Genomic DNA, 19618 nt, shown 5'->3' with positions numbered 1-19618 from the left:
GAGACGAGCCACTGCTGGCGCTGGGAACACGTCGCGCACCGGCCACCGCGAGCCTTTTAAACTCCTATCAGCCTTCCCCCAGGAGAAAGGAGGGCTGACTCTGGGAATGAATGGAAACAAAGTTGACTGAGTCACAGTCTCAACCCATTTCACTTCCTCCACAAGAGGAAAGAGGCAAGTAACCCTTTCCTTGCAGAAACACTACCAAGTTTGGTGTAAAGTTTAAAACACGGAAACAAGATAAGGGTGTGAGTCTGATTTCGCGTTAAAAGTAATGAAACCAAGCTGCAAAGAGCTTTCGATGGCCTGTACTCAAAGCCACTACATCTGGGAAGCAAAACATTAAAATATCATGAGCAGGGACTCCCTGCATTACCCCTTTTTGTGATTCAGAAATAACTCAAAGCAAGTAATAAATATTTTTAAGATTTTTTATAGGCACCCTAATTTTTATAATGTATGTATTAACTACTTGGGCAAAAGCACCAAGTAGTGAGTTCTTTTTTAAACATATTCTCTTAACAGAAATGTCCTGTACTGTCTCCACAATATAGCTTGGAAAAGGTGAGTTTTAAACCTCTCTCTCTCTCTCTCTCTCTCTCTCTCTCTCTCTCTGTGTGTGTGTGTGTGTGTCTGTCTGTCTGTCTGTCTCTGTCTCTCTCTTTCTGTCTCTTTATCTCACACACACACACACACACACACACAGAAACACACCCTACACATCCAATTATATTTTCTTTCCACTGAAGAGAGCAAAATGAAAGAAAAGAATCTCCAGGATCTTGGGGCTTTTTTTTTTTCTTTTTTTCTTCAAGTTTTTAGAGAGAGGGAGAGATTAGTTTAAAAAGGAAAGCAAAACTTTACTTACACAGCTGGCCCCGCGCTTAGCTCCGGGAAGAATGCAATCCCTGACTCTAATGCACAGAACTTTGAAAGGCTGAGGCATGTAAGGAGAGCACACTTCATGGTCAAGGGTGTTCAACCCTTCAAACAGCTCAGCTCAGCCCCAAAAGCGGCTGCCTTCTTAACAGCGAAGCAAACTGATTTGTCAACTGGGCTGCTGCACCGTTTTCAGACACGACACGTGAGGTTCTTTTTAAAGATGACTTTAAAAAAAAAATACATAATTTACTTTTGAATTCTCTAAACACAGTTAAGAGCCAGATCTCAGTCAAACAACTTTCTGCTTCTCTCAGCGCCTGGGAGCCCTCTAGCGGCCGGTTTGCTAACCGACGCAGCAATGTCAACCTTTGGGAAGCAGAAGTGATCTGAAGTGTTTGCTGAGGTTGGTGGAGATTCCCTTGCCAAATAAACACCTTGTAAAATGAGGAGTGCCACTGATTCCCTCTTCCTGACCCTTATGGAGCAGGGGGACAGGAACAGGACGCCAGAGTCCAGGGCCTGCAACTTACCTTACTCCTGGGCTGTTTGCAGACTAACACTTGGCTCCTACCAGTTCTGGGAAGAAACGGTCAGGAAGTGGAGACAAAGCTACGAGGGAGGTCACTGGCAATTGAGGAGGGGCATGGAAGCGCGAGATAAGAGTGTGGGAGATGGGACGGCATTGCGCTGTGCAGCTGCACATAGCAACAGCACTCAGGAGGCGGCCTGGCCTCCTGATTGGAGGCCTTCTGAAAACAGGTTAGTGATTGGCCTGGGTCCTGAGCATGTCCTGGCACAAAGGCACGCACAGATGACCTTGGGGTCTCACGGGGCTCATTCTCGTTGCTTCTGCAGCAAAAAGAGTCAAGCAAGAAGCCACTAATGGGATGGGGATGATTTTCCCCTTTTAGAAAAAAAAAAGCCTGTGATGGCACGGAAGGAGAAGAACAGAATTTGGTGCTGTAGAGGCCTATAAATGTTGTGTTAGAGTGCAAAAAAAAAAAAAAGCAAGAATTTTTCCATTCTCAAACTTTTCCTCCTCTTTAGAATTTCTGGTGTGTGGTGAAAAGAGACGAAACAATTCTGAGCTAATGGGTAGCCTTGAACTTCTGGCAGGCTTTGGCCAAACTTTCTGAGAATTCAGGCGCTGACATCATTTTCTTTATGCTCCAAAACTCTTAAAGCACCTACCCCATGAACGTGGAGCTGTTTTCTGGAAGGTACCTTGGAGCTTTCTGAGAGGGGACAGTGGCTGAGCTGCTTTTATAGCCACCTATGTTTTTCACATATTCAAAAGATGATCTGACTGAGTCTTTACAAATGAAAGCCATGGGCTGCTATGCAGCTCACTGATAGGACACTTACTTGCCTGGCATGTGGGAGAGCTTGAGTCCTATTTCAACAACATAAAATATTACATTAAAAAAGTTTAAAATAAACACTTGGCATAAGCCTCTTCCAGACTTTTTTTTTCCCAAGACAGGGTTTCTCTGTGTAACTTTGGCTGTCCTGGCTTCATACTGTAAACCAGGCCTGCCTCGAACTCAAAGCAATCCACCTGCCTCTGCCTCCCAAGTGCTGGGATTAAAAGCATGTGCCACCACCCAGCTCTTACAGATATCTTAATGGCAACTTTACTGGTGCCTAGGAAGCAGGTAAAGGTCGTGTGAGCTGATACAATGTGTTGACTTCTAACTTACATCCAAAAAATGTTCATTATTAGGAAATAACAATTAGTCATTTTCCTCTTTCACTCACAATAGAGATCAACTGGTGCTGAGGCACATGCTCAGCAAAGGATGGGTTAGAAATGGGGCAAATGTGGCTCTCGCCCTCACTTGCTGTGCTGCATACTCGCACCTGTCGATGCCTATGTATTGAGGATTCCACACCGAAAAGCTTGACTACAGTATTCATCCTGAGGGCTTTCCATTGTGATGAAAAGAGAGGGCAGTAATAGAAGGACCACATGGAAGAGGTGATGATATGTTTCTCTTTATCTCCCCTGTACACACGGTACTGAACTTCTCAAAGAACCTCTCCTGAGACCTGTTGTGCCAAGGCAAAGCTGCTTATCATATAATTTGAAACAAGCACAAGAAATTGTTTATGTTGTAAAATTACATTAATGTAGCAGATGAGGCTCATTAGTCGTCATCAGAAATCAGTCAGTGTAGCGTTCCTCCTACTGACCATCAACCCTATTCTGGGCCTTCATCATTTTCTTTGAAATCCTTGGGTGACACTGCAGGGGCTCTTGGACTCCTCTAGCTGCTCTGGGGTTCCTCGGGGAGAAGGTTTAAAGTTTGTCAGTCACTGTTAGTCCTAGATGCATCTACATAACTTCCTAAAATGGTAGCATAGTCAACCCCTCATTTTAGAGTCGAATCATGTTTCCTCTGCAGAAGCTCTCTTGCCCTCTCAAAAAGCGTGGGTAGCAGATGGACACAGCAGCACAGGCCACAATCCTAGCACTCTGGAGGATGAGGAATTTAAGTTAAGGGGCCAGCTTGGACTACTTAGGAAGAACATAAATTAAACACACACACACACACACACACACACACACACACACACACACGCCAAACAAACCAAAATCTACAGTCAGAAGCTGGGAATATAGCTCATTGGCACAGCACTTGCTAAGCATTCAAGATGTAACACCTTACCACCGCCAATACACACACAAAAAGAAAAAGAATCTACTTTAAAAAAAAAAAAAAGAGTGAGGAGACTAATCTGGTTTTTTTTGTTTGTTTGTTTGTTTGTTTCCTGTACAATGAGTCCATTCTATTCTGGACTCATCTACCACCTCACCCACCTGCTAAGCCTGGCTCTAGGATCTCAGTGTTCAAGGGTAGCAAACAAAGTAGGGGTAGAGCAGAAAATCTCCCCTTTGACACTGTTGTGAACCTGAGCAGTACTCTGGGCATGGGGTATGTGTAAAACTGACCCTTCGATGAGCACCTTGCAGCATCTGCAATGGGGCCAGTATCAAAGCATCTCTCCAAGTGGCTGTTGATGTCCTCTCACACTCTGAAATCCATGGACCCGTTGTCACACAAGAGGGTGACTTCACGTCTCCCAGCTGTTCTCTGAGGCAGCACGTCAGATGACCAGCAAAGCGGGTTCCTCACCCTTGCCTTGTAAGGGATGCAATTCAACAGTCACCATCAGCACCCTTACTTTACCTGGTGCAGCAACCCAAGTCCTTCCGTGCGATGATGCACACCTGATCTCAGAACATGGGAGCTGTTGTCACCCATGACCTCTGCTGACACCAAGGGTAGTGTGGGACACAGGGGAAGCTGAAATCAGAATGAGTGCAAACAACTTATTGTCACAATGTAACTTAATGCATGTATAACACTCAAAATTTGTATTATTGTTATTGTAGCATAGATACCAATAAACTCTGTGCCTAGATTATTTTTTTCCCCGATAAAAATAACATATAAGGAAGCCAAGGTAAAAAGAAAAAAATGGAGATTCTAAGAATTCCAATTATAAGATCTAAATATTGGGGAGGTCGCCTTGCCTTCAGCCTGGCACAACCCTAGAATCAGATTAGAAAGTACATGGGCTTCAATTTTCTCACCAGTGCATTCTTACGTCCCACTCTCATCAGGTGCACTATGGTGTACCCCTGTGAGCTCAAGCTCCTCTGCCTCCTGAAAGCTATTTGCAAAGTGAAAAAGAATGCATAGGGACTCTCACTGAAAACAAAACAAAACAAAACAAAACAAAACAAAAAAACAAAGCCTTCCCTTTTCTTTGTTGGCCCTTGCTTGTTACATGTTATAGAACCAAGAATGGGCATTCACTGAGCTCCTTCCACTGGGTCCCTAACCCTGGCTCACCACCTCCTTAGCATCTAGGATGCACCACTTTTCTGGAACTACCATTCTGCGCAGCCCCTCTCCTGCTTCTCCTGTGGAAATTACTCATGTGTTTGCTGACTATTCTCACACCAGGCTGGATGGCTCCAGGCTGCCCTGCCAGGGAACTGAGGTACTCTCACCTTCATCACCTTTAAAATGCCATGTCTAATTGGTACTAAGGAGTGTGGCTTTACCTTGGGTTTTGCTTCCCCCTCCCCCATGGTTTAATTATTGTTGTTGCTGTTGTTTGGTTAGTGGTGGTCTTGCTCTTATTTTGAGACAGGGTCTAGCCTGAAATTGACAGCGATCCTCCTGCCTCAGGTTCACAGACGCTAGCATTACAAGTGTAAGTCACCACATCAGCTTGCAATTGTTTAATAGCACTCTGTATTTTATCTTTTTCTTAAAATCGTGTGTGTGGGGGGGGGGGGGGGAGAAGAGTTCCACATCTTACATTGCTTTTAGAAATCCGAACAGCATTAGAAGCCCCCTCTTAGATTCCTGCTGAGCGACATGTCCACACTGACTTGCAGTAGAATAAGTACTTGAGGAGACCTGGTCTCCTCAGAGAGCTGTCCTTATAAATCTGTGAAGTGACACTGAGTGTCACAGCTTACAATCTCATACATAAGCAAGAGACAGAGTAGCCATATTTCCAGAGGATGAGATGCCTGGCGTCTAGTCTTGGATGTGTGCTCCTTGATCTGTGACTTAAAGTGCTTAAGAGCAAGAAGAGACTCGTGGCCTTTCCCCAGTAAAGGAATGTCCTGCCGTAATTCGTTTAGCCTCATTTCCCTCTTTAAAGTTCGGTGTTTAGAATGGTCCTGCTTTTTGGCCAGATATGTTTGCATGAACAGACGAAACCATAACACATAAATTACCCAGCAGGAGCCAGGTGTTATGGCACATGCCTTTCATCCCAGCAACTGAGAAGCAGAGCCATGGGTGGGGGTGGGGGACCTCTCTCGGAGTTCAAAGCTCCGTGGCAAGTTCCAGAACAGCCAGAGACATACAGGAAGATCCTGTCTCAACCCTCCCTAAATGGATAGCAGCCAACTTAACTTAGGTTGAAACAAGGACTTAGAAGATTGTTATTTCACCTGTTAATAATGAGATGATTTACGAATATTAGAATTAACATGTACTTCAATTCAGACTTATCATAGAGTTTTAAATTTTATTTTAGCTTTATTCACTTTATTTATTGTGTGTAAGTGTTTTACTTGCATTTACATATGTGCGCCGTGTGTGGTGTGTGTGTTTGTGTGTGTGTGTGTGTGTGTGTGTGTGTGTGTGTGTGTGTGTGTTGCCCTTGGAGGTCAGGAGACAGTGTCAGATCCTCTGGAACTGAGGTTACAGATGGCAGTGAGTGGTCATGTGGGTGCTGGGAACTGAACCTACGAACTATACAAGGGCAGCCAATGCTCTTATCTACTAAGCCAACCCTCCATCCCCATCAGGAAGACAAATAATCTGGAAAATTAATTGAAGGCTCCTAAAATTATTGCCAAAATATGGAGAGAATCTAGACAAGTAAAGGCTTCTATCTTACAGGTAGGCACTGAGTCCTCTGTGTGCTGCCCAGCCCCAGCTAGCAGACCACACATGAGAAAAAACCTGAGGCTGCGTACTGGCCTCAGGACACTCTAGCCTGGACAGAAGCACACAGCAGTAGATTTGCATCTTTGCAAGCAAGGGAAGGTTGCTCAAAGCTGCCTCAATTTTGGGGCCCCTGGCAAGAAATTAGACTAGAACTGCAAATCATCGCCCCTTACCTCGGGCACAGTTTATACAATGGAAAATAAGCTACGGTATTGTATCTGAAGGAAGGAAGGCTTCTTAGCTATGCTAGATCAAATTTGGCACACTAGAAATGCTTGAGAATTTTAAATGAATGTCATACAAGTGCGGGGAGAAAAATGGTGGAGAAAGGGGGATTTCTCGTTCATTTAAACCTAGAGTTTATATGCTGCCTTCTATGATTCAAATGCGTGCCGCACATACGATATGTCAATGCGTGACTGTACGTACATGTGCCGTGAAGAGAGATGGCTCAGTGGTTAAGAGCACCGTCTGCTCTTCCAGAAGTCCTGAGTTCAATTCCCAGCAACCACATGGTGGCTGATAACCATCTATCATAAGATCTGGTTCCTTATTCTGATGTGCAGGAGTACATGCAGGCAGAACACTGTATACGTAATAAATAAATCTTTAAAAAAAAAAAACTAGATTAGGAAAGGCAGCGTGGAGTAATACCACAAGCCATGCCCAACCACCATTTCTCACCTCTGCAACGCTGATGGATTCAGGGTGAGATGTAACTATGGGAAGACACTGGTTCTTTCGTGTATTCTGAGATATACAGAGATACAAGTGACACATTTAGAGCGTTAGCTGAGAAGATATGACGCAGGATCTGAGGGCACCTCCCTCTCCCAGTGCTGCTCAAGCACCTCTGGATGTAATCTATGTTGGGAGAATAGGAAAGCAGCATCTGTGGGGTGGACCATGTAGGAGACAGCAGCGGTGGCTGGTGCAGCAGTGGCCTGCCCTTAAACAGCTGCACAGACAGAAAACGTGCACAAACAGGGCTTATATGCAGTAACCAGAGCTGACAGGGTTACCAGGGTATGACTGACAAGCCTTGACACCCCTGAGGCACAATTAAGAGCTTTATTGAGGGTGCTGGTGGGCTTTTCTCTTATAGGGGAGTGACAGCCTGCAATTCAAGTCAGTCCTGCCAAAGGGTGCTTAGTGAGATTTGTGAAAGGGAGGTCAGCCTCCTCCCCGGGAACCAGTACAGAACATACCCAGACACCAAATTCTCAGCACAAAAGAGATTTATTACCCTGGAGGGGCAAGGAAGAGGGCAGGAGACTGCAAAGGCAGTGGGAGACTGCAAAGGCAGCTGCGGCAGCAGCAGTAGCATTAAGTTCAAGCAAGAAAAGCAAGAGAACTCGGGAGGCAGAGGCAGGCGGATCGCTGTGAGTTCGAGGCCAGCCTGGTCTACAAAGTGAGGCCAGGACAGCCAAGGCTACACAGAGAAACCCTGTCTCAAAAAAAACAAAATGAAAAAGAAAAGAAAAGCAAGAGAAGCAAAAAGAAACGAGTCGGTGTTTCTGCAGGAGTAGGTTTTTAAGTGGAAAAGGGAGCAGTCTGCTACGGTTAGTTGGTAAATCCCGATTGGACAATTGGTCAGATAATGGATTTTGATTGTTGGACATCAGTATTTTGTCTCAGGAATGAGTCAGTGATGAAATAAGGGAATAGAGCCTGGGGGCCAGCTTTAGTAACAGGTTTTAGCAAGGGAGAGGAGAAGGATTATAAGAGCCAAACCTGTCTGCGATGTTTGCCATGCACAGGTCTGCATTTGCCATGTTCTGGCCTGTTAGATCCCCTTCATAGACTGATAAGCCATTTAGTATGTATAAAGTCCTGGTTTTGGATCACCATTCATCTGTGGAACATATTAATTTCTAAGACATTTGATCTGGTCAGTTTTTTTTTTTAAATCAACTAGATACAAACTATAATAAATGGGGAAGAGAGAACTGCCTCCACCAAGTTGGTCTGTGGGACATTCTGTTGTTGTTGTTGTTGTTGTTGTTGTTGTTAACTGATGTAGGCAGTGGTCCTGACTCCTCCAAGTAAGCTGAGCAAGCCAAGGAATCAGTGTTCCTCCATGGTCTTTGATCCAATTCCTGTTTCCAGGTTCCTGCTTGAGCTCCTACCCCATGGCCCTCACTGATATGATGGGATGGAACCCTTCCCTCCCCAAGTTGCTTTTGGTACTTTTCACAGCAAGAGAGGGCAAACAGCACTGCATGGCTCAATAATATCTCGGTAATCGTTAAGTAATGAATTAATGATTGAAAATATTAAGAAGACAAAGCAAAGCCCCTTGCCTGATAGTCTCAAATCATAGCCATGCCCCACAGCATCAGCTACAGCTAGTAGTTTCCTAGAAGAGCAACTCCTTAGCTGTAGCACCAGATCTAGGGAACTGGAAGCTTTGGGTGTGAATATTAGTGTCTGTGTATGCTCAGTTTTCTTAACCAATATATTTTATTAACAACTTAGTGACCGAGCATACGTCACTTATAACCCGACTAACCAAAACAACAGGAAATGAGGATTATTGGACACAATAACAAAACCATAAGGATATCAGTTCCAAGGAATGATTCTCCTGGCACAATCAACAGGATTTCATCTGCTGGAACCTGGAGTAACCAGAACCCAGAACCTCAGCAGGAGCCAGAGCCCCGAAGCCTTCCCTGGAGCGGTTCTCTCTAAGAGCGTCTCAAAGTGCAGCGATGAACAGCCAAAACTATCCCAAGTCTCCAAAAAGCCCCGCCTCCAGTTCTGGGCTCATTTATATATCTCCTCCCAGAGTCTGTTCACGGGTTCTTTTCAGCTGGCAACAACTAAGCTCCCGCACGAGGTGGTCAGTCTTCTCGTGGATTAACCTCACCTGTTCTCTCACAAGACCATTCCAATCCTGCACTTGGGATCCTAAAAAACAGGTTTATCTCTCCTTCATATCTGCATTGACAGAATCCAAAAATTGAGAACCACTGTCCTGGATGAGAGTGCACAAACAATGTAGCAGGACTCAAGGGGGGAGAAGAAGATACCAGAGAAAGAAGGACCAATAAAGACAAAAGCTGTGAGAAGATTCAAAGTCATTTCTGCAGTTTGTCTGCAGTTGTTCTACACTGCCTCCTCCTAAGAGTTCAGTTTTCTTCGTACCCCTTCAGGCATCACACTCTGCCTAGCCACTCGCCCTCACCAGCACCCCACCAGCCCTATGGATTCAGCCTCTGTCTCTAAGCAAGGGTATAACATGTAGATAGAAAATACCATACATCAGACAGGGCATGCATGTCTGAATCACAGTGGCAAACAGAATCTGAGAACGATCACAATTCCCCATGTAGGGGATGAAAACCAAGAACATGCGTGGCTAGGGATGGATGGGCTATCTAAGGAAGGCATGAAGGAGAAAGCAAGCCTGTGCTAACCCGCAGCTTTCTATACTAAAGTCAAACTGCTTTCCACAGCAGTCCACAGGGCCATAGGCACATTACTTGGTAGTGCAACCAAGACATAGAAACCTAAAGCTTTTTATTAGAATCCTAGAGTGGGTTCTAAAATAAATTTTAAAAGATTTAAAAGGAAAGAGTATGGAAGGCACAGGAGGACAGCAAGTGCCTTCCGAAGAATGAATAGTCTTTTCCTAACTAAAAAACACCTCCGTGGTTCCTCCACAGGAGAAAATGCCTATTGGCTTCAGTTCCTTAGGGAGTGGAGCCATCCTTGATCACAGTAATCGCCAGATCAGAGGCAAATCTTCATTTCATTTTTGCACTAATTGCTCACAGCACAGAAGTAGGCCATATCGTTTATGATTGCAATCTGCTTTTCATTAGGCTAAGCAGAAGAATCTGTAAACAAAAATTCTTACTTCAACCAGGTGCTTTGGGCAAGAGATTAAATTCTACCTAGGCTTCCTCCCCTGAAAATTTAGGATGTTTTTTAATCTAGCTCACTGAGTGGTTCTAAGACCAGATTACCCCTTACATGTGAAGCACTTAGCACAGGCATCAGTGGTAGGATGGTAGAGCTTGTGTAGTTGTTCGCCTCTTTTCTGTAGTGGGTAAACTGTCCAGGTGGGCTATAAGAAGCCAGTCATAGCTAACGCCAGTGATCAGCACATGATTTCAGGCTCATGATACACTTGTCAAGACTTACTACTGTAACGTATTACCTAGAATTTGTTTCCCTATTATATCCACTAATCAGGAGCATATTCTGCTTCGCATTCAAATCATGGGTAATTGTTGCCTTTTAAAATTATAAAGGAAGTAGAAATCTGCATGAAGTTATAGTTGGCACCTTGGCAATGTAATTGAAATCAGGAACCTTTGTCCCAAAGAGATAGTAAGTGTGAATGAATAAGAAATTGAAGCATTTTCTTCTAGGTAATTTGCCACCTTTGGGCTAAATAGCACGTTCCTCCTAATCCTCTGACGATACTGAACAGCGGCTAAGGAGAAGGTTTGCTCAGTTAAAAAGCCTGTTGGGTGATCATAAAGACTTGAGTCCAGCTCCCCAGACCCCGCCTAGAAAGCCAGGTGTTTCAGCGCATCTGTGCCGACAGAGACAAGAGCATGCCTGGAACACTCCGGCCAGTCCATGTTGCTAATCAGTGTATTTTAGGTTCAGTGAGACGCTGTCTCTCAAAAGGTAGAGATGTAACTTTGGAAGATACCTGATGTTAATCTCTGGCCTCCACATGCATATGCACACTCACATACACACACACACACACACACACACACACACACACACACATGCAAGCACAACTACAAAAAATGATGGTTGGTGACAATAACAGTAAAATATATTAATATCAATTTTACTTGTTATTCTTAATATTAGCATCTATCTTATTGGGTTGGTGTGAGGAGTAAACAAATTAGCACATGAAACACCTTACTAAAACAGTCAGCAAACAAATAAATAATAATAGCTTTATCATTACCAGGAAGAAATCAAACACAACTCAGCTCAGACTCATAGCTGTTCATTCCCATCTGTACACTAGTCGGGGGTGAGCCAGCCATCACTAGATCGCCTCAGACGCTCAGTTCCCAGCAGACATCTCTCTTTTATGGAATGGCTTGATGGGTGGTCAAAGACTGAGCTGCTTGCTGCTATATTGCTAGGCTCCCATATTATTCTTTTCTCACTTACAATATTTTTGAACATAGGATATGGTGGAACCTGTCTTTAATCCCAGAACTCAGAAGGCAGAGGTTAGCAAACCTCTATGAGTTCAAGACCAGCCTCATCTACATAGCAAGTCCCAGGCTACCTAAGGCTACACAGTGAGACCCCATCTTGAAAAATAAAACTAATTAATTAATTATATGAAGCACTTTGTTGTTTTGTTTTTAATTTATTATTAGGTATATAGTGTTGTGCATGCGTGTACACCTATAGGCCAGAAGATGGCATCAGACTACATTATAGATGGTTGTGAGCCACCATGTGGTTGCTGGGAATTGAACTCAGGAAGAGCAGTCAATGCTCTTAACCTCTGAGCCATCTCTCCAGCCCGAAGCACCTTCTTGATATCCCTATCAAGTTACTTTAGATTTAGTAATAAAATACTAAATCTAGTATTAAATAGTAAATTTAGTAATAAAATACTAAATAAAGTGTCATCATTCATCAGAGTCCAAAGCAGTGGTTCTCACCCTGTGGGTTATGCATATCAGATATTGACATTAAGATTCATAACAGTAACAAAATTACAGTTATGATGTAGCAATGAAATGATTTTATGGTTGAGGGTCACCATCACATGAAGGGTCTCAGCAGTAGGACGGCTGCAACCACTGGCAAAGGCCAGGACTCTGCTCTAACGTCCTCAAACACTTTGTGCATCTTCTGTTTCCTCTACCACCCCAGAACCTGCTGGAACCTAGCGGAAATCTCTCACTTCCTGTATCAACTCTTGCTCTATTTGCCTCAGTGTAATTGAGTACTTCGTGCCTCCACGGAACCTCGACCTGGCAATCCTGATCATGCCACAGTGCTGTCTTGGTTTGGGTAGCTGTACAATTGGCTTATTTCAGTTGGGGTGAATCATCTATAGCATTTTGTCGTGATTTTCAAACTGAGCCACTGTTTGCTTAAAAGAGAAGAAAGGAAAAGACAAGAACGGTCTCCTTTTCCTTAAATAAGATTTTTTTTTAAGGATTTTTTTTTTAACTCTTAAATGTGTAAATGCAGTCGAGTGGCAGAGCTGAGGACGGTGCTTGGTGAATCAAGTCCTTGTGACAAGTGTAAAGGGCGAGCCCCTGGAGGCCAGGGAATGACGTCATAAGAGAGTAAAGTGGATACCAAGTTCAGTTCTCAGTATCCTTATTAGAAGTGGGGTGTCGGGGGCTAGAGAGATGGCTCAGTGGCTAAGAGTGACGCCTGCTTTTCCAAAGGTCCTGAGTTCAATTCCCAGAAACCACATGGTGGCTCACAACCATCTATAATGTGATCTGATGCCCTCTTCTGGTGTGCAGGTGTACAGACAGACAGAACATTGTATACATAATAAATAAATCATAGATAAAATAAAGCACACACACACACACACACACACACATAAGAAGTGGGGTATCACACAATGACACACGAAACATCATGTGACAGTATAGGGAGAGACTGGAGTGAGCCAGCTCCAAGGAACACTGCATTGCTGAGGCACCAACAATGAAGAACCAAGGAAGGAGTCTTCAGGGGCAGTCACCAAGAGCATGGCTCTGCCAACATGGCCATTGCAGATCTGAGCCACCAGAAATGTGACAAAATAAATGTCAATTGCTTTAATTGACACAGTTTGTGGTCATTTGTTATAGCAGTCCCACACAACAAAGCCATGCAGTAACAGGACAGAGGCTTCATCTAGCCCCTGTTACTGAGGTTTTAGAAAAAATAAAAATAAAATCAGGTCCTCCAACATGTTCTCTCTTCCTATAGGCTGAAGGAAAATGCTGGAGAAAGGCCCACTCACAGGAAAGAGACAGCATCCCCATCACACAAGCAAGAGGCAGGAGGATCTGGCAGTATTTGGTAGAGGTGGCCTCATTTCAGTAAAAGAACAAAAATATAAGAATGAGAATACTTAGAAAAAGCAAAATATATTACAGATTTCTTAGATGATATATAACAAAAATAGCATCAATTCAAAACTTTAATCAGGTGTTAATGTTATTGATTAATAGCCTAAAACAGTGCTATAATATTTATCTGTCATATTTTAGCCAGATGATTTTTTACATAATAATGGATTTTAACATTTTAGTTTAACAAAGAAAAATAATAATCTCATTTTAAGTGTGTATTGCAAAAAATTAACATTAAATACAAATCTAAAGGAGAGTTGACTGCAATCAGTTTCTTATTTGAAATCTGGAAGTTTTTTTTTTCATTTTCACTTATCATTCGGTGCCACTGCCACAACTTTCTCCTGAATCTTTTACAGCAGATTTTTCTTTGTTGGGACTAAGCCCACAGAGAATTCTGGCTTTTTAATAGTGCTGAATATGTTAGCCCGCCCACCCACACAGGCATGCATAATCCCACACATACAATATACACATGCACACAAACACACACATGTACCCACACACACACACATGCGCACAAACACATACATACATAGATGCACATGAACACATTTTCTGGTACTGTATTTATCTTTCTCTTTGGGTCCAAGAAAAAGTCCAGATACTAGGTTGGTCCCAAGGTTGCCTCTTGGTGTCGAGGCAAGTATAGAATAGTGTTATTGACTCACTTTTACCCTACCCTCCACCCAGATACACCACTCGGCCCTAGAGTGATCGATCTTAAGGCAGAGTGGCCACCTGTACAACAAATTCAAAGGTGTATGTAACTGAGGAGCATTTGAGTCCAAGCCTCTGTAGGTGTGTGTGTGTGTGTGTGTGTGTGTGTTTGTGTGTGTGTGTGTGTGTGTGTGTGTGTGTGTGTGTGTGTGTGTGTCTGGCTGTCCTGTCTGTCCACCCACCTTTCCACAAAGCCTGACCCATTTTTACCAGTACCCGCAATTCTGGAGAATGGGCAATCAGGAGCTAAGCCTCCAGCCAATCCGAACCTGAATTCTCTTCATATGGAGGAAGTTATTCTATGGTGATTAACAGGATGATTTGTTTGTCTGTTTAATTTCAAGCAACAGAAAATTTCTACCCAAGCTTCTACAAAAATAATTTTGCTGGCAGCAACAGAAGGTTATCCAGAAACTTCTGTGCAGTTCAGTCAAGTCTCATTTCATTTCTCTATCATTTTCCTTTTATTTTAGATTTATTTATTGTACTTGATGTGCATAAGTATTTTTCCTGCATGTATGTATGTGACCCTTTTCATGCCAGGTGCCAACAGATCCCAGAAGAGGGTGTCAAACCCCCTGAACCTAGAGCAACAGACAGTTGTAAGACACCATGTGGATGCTGGGAATTGAACCCAAGTCCTGTGGAAGGGCAGCCAGTGCTCATAGCCAGAGCGATCACTCCAGGCCATCTCTGTAACGCCTTTGGCACTTTCCTTGCCTATGAGCTGTTTTCATCCTCAGGCTTCTGTTCTCCTAAATCACAAGGTAGCTACCAGGAGTGACAGATATTAAATGTATGCTTTCTCATGTTCAGGTAAAACAAAGATTATAAACATTCTCCGAGCACCAAACGAGACTTCTGAGCTCTGAGCAGAAGCCAGTCATCGCCGATACCAGTACCATCTTAGTTGCATGGCCTTTACTAGACTAATAAATCTAGACATTTTTTGGAATTGTCCCTGGAGCAGGCTGTGGGGAACCCCACACAAACCCAGTGGAAATGTTTAGAATGAGTGCTGGATGGCAAACAAGACATCTGTAACAATCACAGTAGCTTTTCTTGTCTATTGACCCCATAAGACCAGAAGAGCCTGGAATCAGAGCCGCTGCTGACTCAAGGCTCTGGTCTACTTAGTAGTTACCTGAATGAGTGATCCAATAAAAGCATTATCGATTGCCCTCCAAAATAGACTTATCACCTGTTCTCCTTGTACATCTTGGAGCACATGATAGTTGCAATGAGATTTCACCAGCATCTCATTTTTCGGCCGCACATTGCAGGGTTTTAATTTTTATCTATTGTTTCCTGGGTCTCTCCACTTGATTTCAACACATTGCTGATTATTTTTAGGGTTGCCATTAACACAGACTTCAATCGCTATCCTGTTTTCCCTCTAGGCAGTGAAGCAGTTGCCATGGAAACAGGATCCAGTGCCTCCTCTGTCTGGAGCCTACATCAATGCAACTTGATGAGAGGAAGGAAGATACTACATCCTACCTGTATTTTATGCCTCAAGCTCTATTACCCGAAAAGGATGCAAGTCATATCAGGGGAAGGCATATCTGATGCTGCATAGGGGTGACACATTGTCCAAGTAGATGCATCAGTTCTCTCTCCTGGAATGAATGCTTTGGTTTGGGATTCAGAAAGATTTTTAATGCTTGGATTAACTAAAGATGCAAAGGCACAGAGTAGAGGAGGATACTGAAAAAGTGGAGGGAGGCGAATTGTAACTGGTGTTACTTAACAATAGAGTCATGGGGGAGAGGCCTTCTTCAGAGAGCCAGGCATTATGATCTAGGGGAGAGAAGTCTCCCTGCAGCTCCACCCTGTGAAACACTGGGATCTAAAAGCTCTTCCAGGTAAACTAACTAGGGAGGAAGGAGTCCTAAGCAGATGTGGGTGATGACACCTGTCAGTCCAGAGAGGCTCTGGGGTGGGAGCCATGCTCTGGTTGAGCTTCACACTCTCAGCACCTGGGGTGAAGACGCTGCTGTGTAGCGAGCTGTGGGGACAATGGCAACATCTGTAGGTCAGAAGAAATGGCCCAGCACCAAATGCTGACTGGCCTATTTGAGAGGTATAGAACTGATTCATAGGTGGTCTCACCATGGACCAGACCCAAATTCTAACTAAAGATCCATTTTCATGAATGATTCACTTTGGTCTCTTTAGCTATAGAATATATCTATATGGCAGCTATGAGAAAGCCCTCAAATAATCAGAGAAGGGGGTGTTGATCCTTAAAACTAGCAGGAAGCAATGAGATTAAAATATGTGACAAAGGCCAGGTCCACGTAAGGGCTGGAATGGGGCCAGTAAATAGATCAGTGCAGCAAAAAGGGCAGCAGCGGGCTGGTGAAGATGGAGTCAGAGTCCCAGTGAATAGTTTGTTGTTGTTTTGTTTGTTTTTGCAGTATTTGTCTCATCATGATATCTTAAACTGAGTAAGCAAAATACCCTTTTAAAATTATAAGCTGTTTATTTGCTTTGAAATCCTGGCCCTATCAAAGATGGGGGGAGGAGAGAGATTGAGAGAGAGAGAGAGAGAGAGAGAGAGAGAGAGAGAGAGAGACAGACACTTCCAGCCATTGTTTCTCTCATTCATAACCCCAGCACTTGGGAGGCTGATGATTATTGTGGTTTTTAAAGTCAACCTAGACTACACAGTGAGTTCTAGGACAACTAACCTGTCTCAAAATGCTACCCATCACCAGGCCGCTCTACCACCACCAGTCTCTCTTCTGTGCCCTAGCCACAAATATCCATGTTCAAGAAACTTTCCGCTGGCACAAGCCATCCCATCATCTGCTAGGTTAACATCAGGTCAATGTTATCAATGGAGTCATATCCACAGATCACCAAGTTTAGAAATACTGTTTCCGTCCAAACATGCCCAGGCTTCCTAACACTGAACACTGCTACAAACAAAGTCAGACCAGAGAGTCCATTTCTTGGATTCACGGGTATTCAAGGTTGCCAGGCTTTGCCCACAGAGCTGCTTGGCCATGTTCTTCATCCTGGGCCCATTTCCAAGAGTCTGGGAATTCATGTTGTTCTTACTTATTTTAATTTGGACAAAATGTCTAAACTGCTCACCCTCTCCCTGGCTCCTAGTTAATCTGTGCTGCTTACACCATCTTTCCCCAGGCCTTGACTTGCTTTCTCTCCCACACTCTTGTTTTTACTGTCCTCTTCTGTGCCCTCAAAGAATCACAGTAGCAATGCCTGAGGGAATTCATCACACAAAAATAGCGTCACAGTAAGGCTCATGGAAGCAGGGACATGAGTTAAAAGCTACCTGGAACTTCATAGTAAGACTCTTTCTTAAAACAAACAAACTAAGGGCCTGGAGAGATGGCTCAGAGGTTAAGGGCACTGGCTGTTCCTCCAGAGGTCCTAAATTCAATTCCCAGCAACCACATGGTGGCTCACAACCATCTATAATGAGATCTGCTGCCCTCTTCTGGCCTGCAGGGGTACATGCAAATACAGCACTGTATACATAATAAATAAATAAATCTTTAAACAAACAAACTAATATTCAAAAAACAAACAGAAGCAGACTGTAGAAGATGCAGTAGCGAAATCTAGAAAACAGCCCTGTGCCGGGAAAATAATTCAGACTAACATGATAAGAGCTTGTCTCAGGGAGATCATTGTAGAATAGGTAAAAGCTAAGATCATATCAATAGACATAGCTTGAAAGTCAAGGGGGAAATGAGGTCAGGTCAAATGTGAAGAGCTCAGTCTGGACAATTACTTCAACATGCACATGCTATTTCAGGAAGATGGCCTTATGCCAAGCTTGATTCCAGCGGCAGCTCCCTCACTCCCCCAGTAGCACTACATGCCAAGTCCACAGAGGACAAACCGAATGCTCAGGGCCATGTTAGCCACTTGGGCAATGTTTCTTGTTGTGGCTGATCCCTGAAAGGGCATTTGCACAGAAGTGAAAGAGCTTAGGAGCAGTGTTCAGAGCTTAGTTTCAGATGGTTTAAAGTCTGGAAACTAGTAATTACACACACCTAGTTCACCCCCCTGTTAGACAGTATTAGTCCAGAGAGATACCAAGCAAGGCTTTTACTAGCCAGGCACTCGGGCCTCCAGAACTTAGTCCTCCACCAGAGCTAAGATTAAAAGAAAAATTTGCCAATGCGCCGGGTTTTTTTTCTTCTGATTTCTGTGTTGTAAATATCTATATTATTTCCAGTTTCAAAGCGTCGATGTGAATTTGTCCACTGTGGATATTGCTGCACGCTCTCCGCCCGTGCTGTGCTGTACTGCTGACTCAGGCATTTAGAGCAACGTCAAAGTGCCAGCAAATATGCAGCGATGCAAATTCAAGGCTGCCAAGTGGGAAGGAGAGTTTAAGGTTGTTGACGTGGCCGAAGCAGTCATGAAAATAACTTAGACCTGGATTAGAGACCGCATTACAGATGATGATTAAATTCAGATTAAATTCAAGGGTGTGGAGTGACTGTAAAGCAGCTGATTCTAAACTCTGACAGAGGGTGGAGGTGGAGACAACTGTGGCATAAAATCTCAAGATTTCAAAGACATGCCAACCTACTAAAAGAAGTCCAGGAAGAAACCGAGCCCAGGGTTAGAAAGAAGCATCACAGGTCTTCAATGTGAGGCAGCAGCGGGGTCCTCATCCACCGCATTTGTCAAGGAACCCCTCTCAGCCACAGCTACAGAATCTCTGGGGTGCAATTAAAATAACTGTCTCAAACAAAAAGCCCAGTGCCAGGTGTGGGAGATCCCTCTTCCAAGTGGCCAGAGGGGTTCCAAACATACTTTTAAAATTAAGATTTAAAAGGTACAGGCTATTGCCTCAGTTCTTGGTTGCCCACAAGAACTTGACGGGAAGACCCTAATGCTGAACACACCACACGTGTTGGCCACAGAACATGGAGAAACACATTGGTACTGACCTGGAAGCATCCTCCCTGTTGACTAGGCTTCCCTGCTGAAAGATGCCATGTGGGATGCTGGGTAGAAGAGTCACCAACTATCTTACACTTCTATGAGCCCCGCAAGCTATAGTAATGACCAGCCTGGCAAGATATGCCTATTGGAGTAATAGTGAATGTTATTGGGGTAATCAGATACCCTCTGATTGGGTGAAGGCCTGCTTCAGAGGAAGGATGAAAATCTCTACTTGCAGAACTCGCCAAGAGCACATCACTGGGGAGGTTATAGATGCAAAGAGAGAGCCTACTGCTATTATTTTTGCTGACTAAACAGACTATCAGACTATCTTATAAGTATTTATTCTATATCTTTAGATTAACACAGTGCTCAACCTCATCAGAAAGTTTGTTTTTGTTTTCGTTTTTTTTGTTGTTGTTGTTTTTTGTTTTTTGCAATAGACATCAGTTAACACAGAGTCTCCCAACTAGTCAAAGTGCAAAGAATAAGTGACTGTAGAGTGTTCAC

The 19618-nt window shown here is 43.7% G+C and overlaps 1 long non-coding RNA gene across 1 annotated transcript; it reads left to right on the top strand.

Annotated features, from left to right (window-relative positions):
• Window positions 1–45: 45 nt before the first annotated feature.
• LOC311589921 lies at window positions 46–18678 on the top strand. Its single transcript, XR_014776694.1, has 3 exons — window positions 46–174; window positions 1197–1285; window positions 15574–18678. It is a non-coding gene; the product is annotated as an uncharacterized lncRNA (long non-coding RNA).
• The last annotated feature ends 940 nt before the right edge of the window (window positions 18679–19618 follow it).

The sequence above is a fragment of the Acomys minous genome, assembly GCF_964271855.1.
Source record: "Acomys minous genome assembly, chromosome: 19".
Taxonomy (NCBI): Eukaryota; Metazoa; Chordata; class Mammalia; order Rodentia; family Muridae; genus Acomys; species Acomys minous.
Note: the sequence above shows the minus strand (reverse complement) of the source record. Positions and strands in the feature narration are given on the sequence as shown.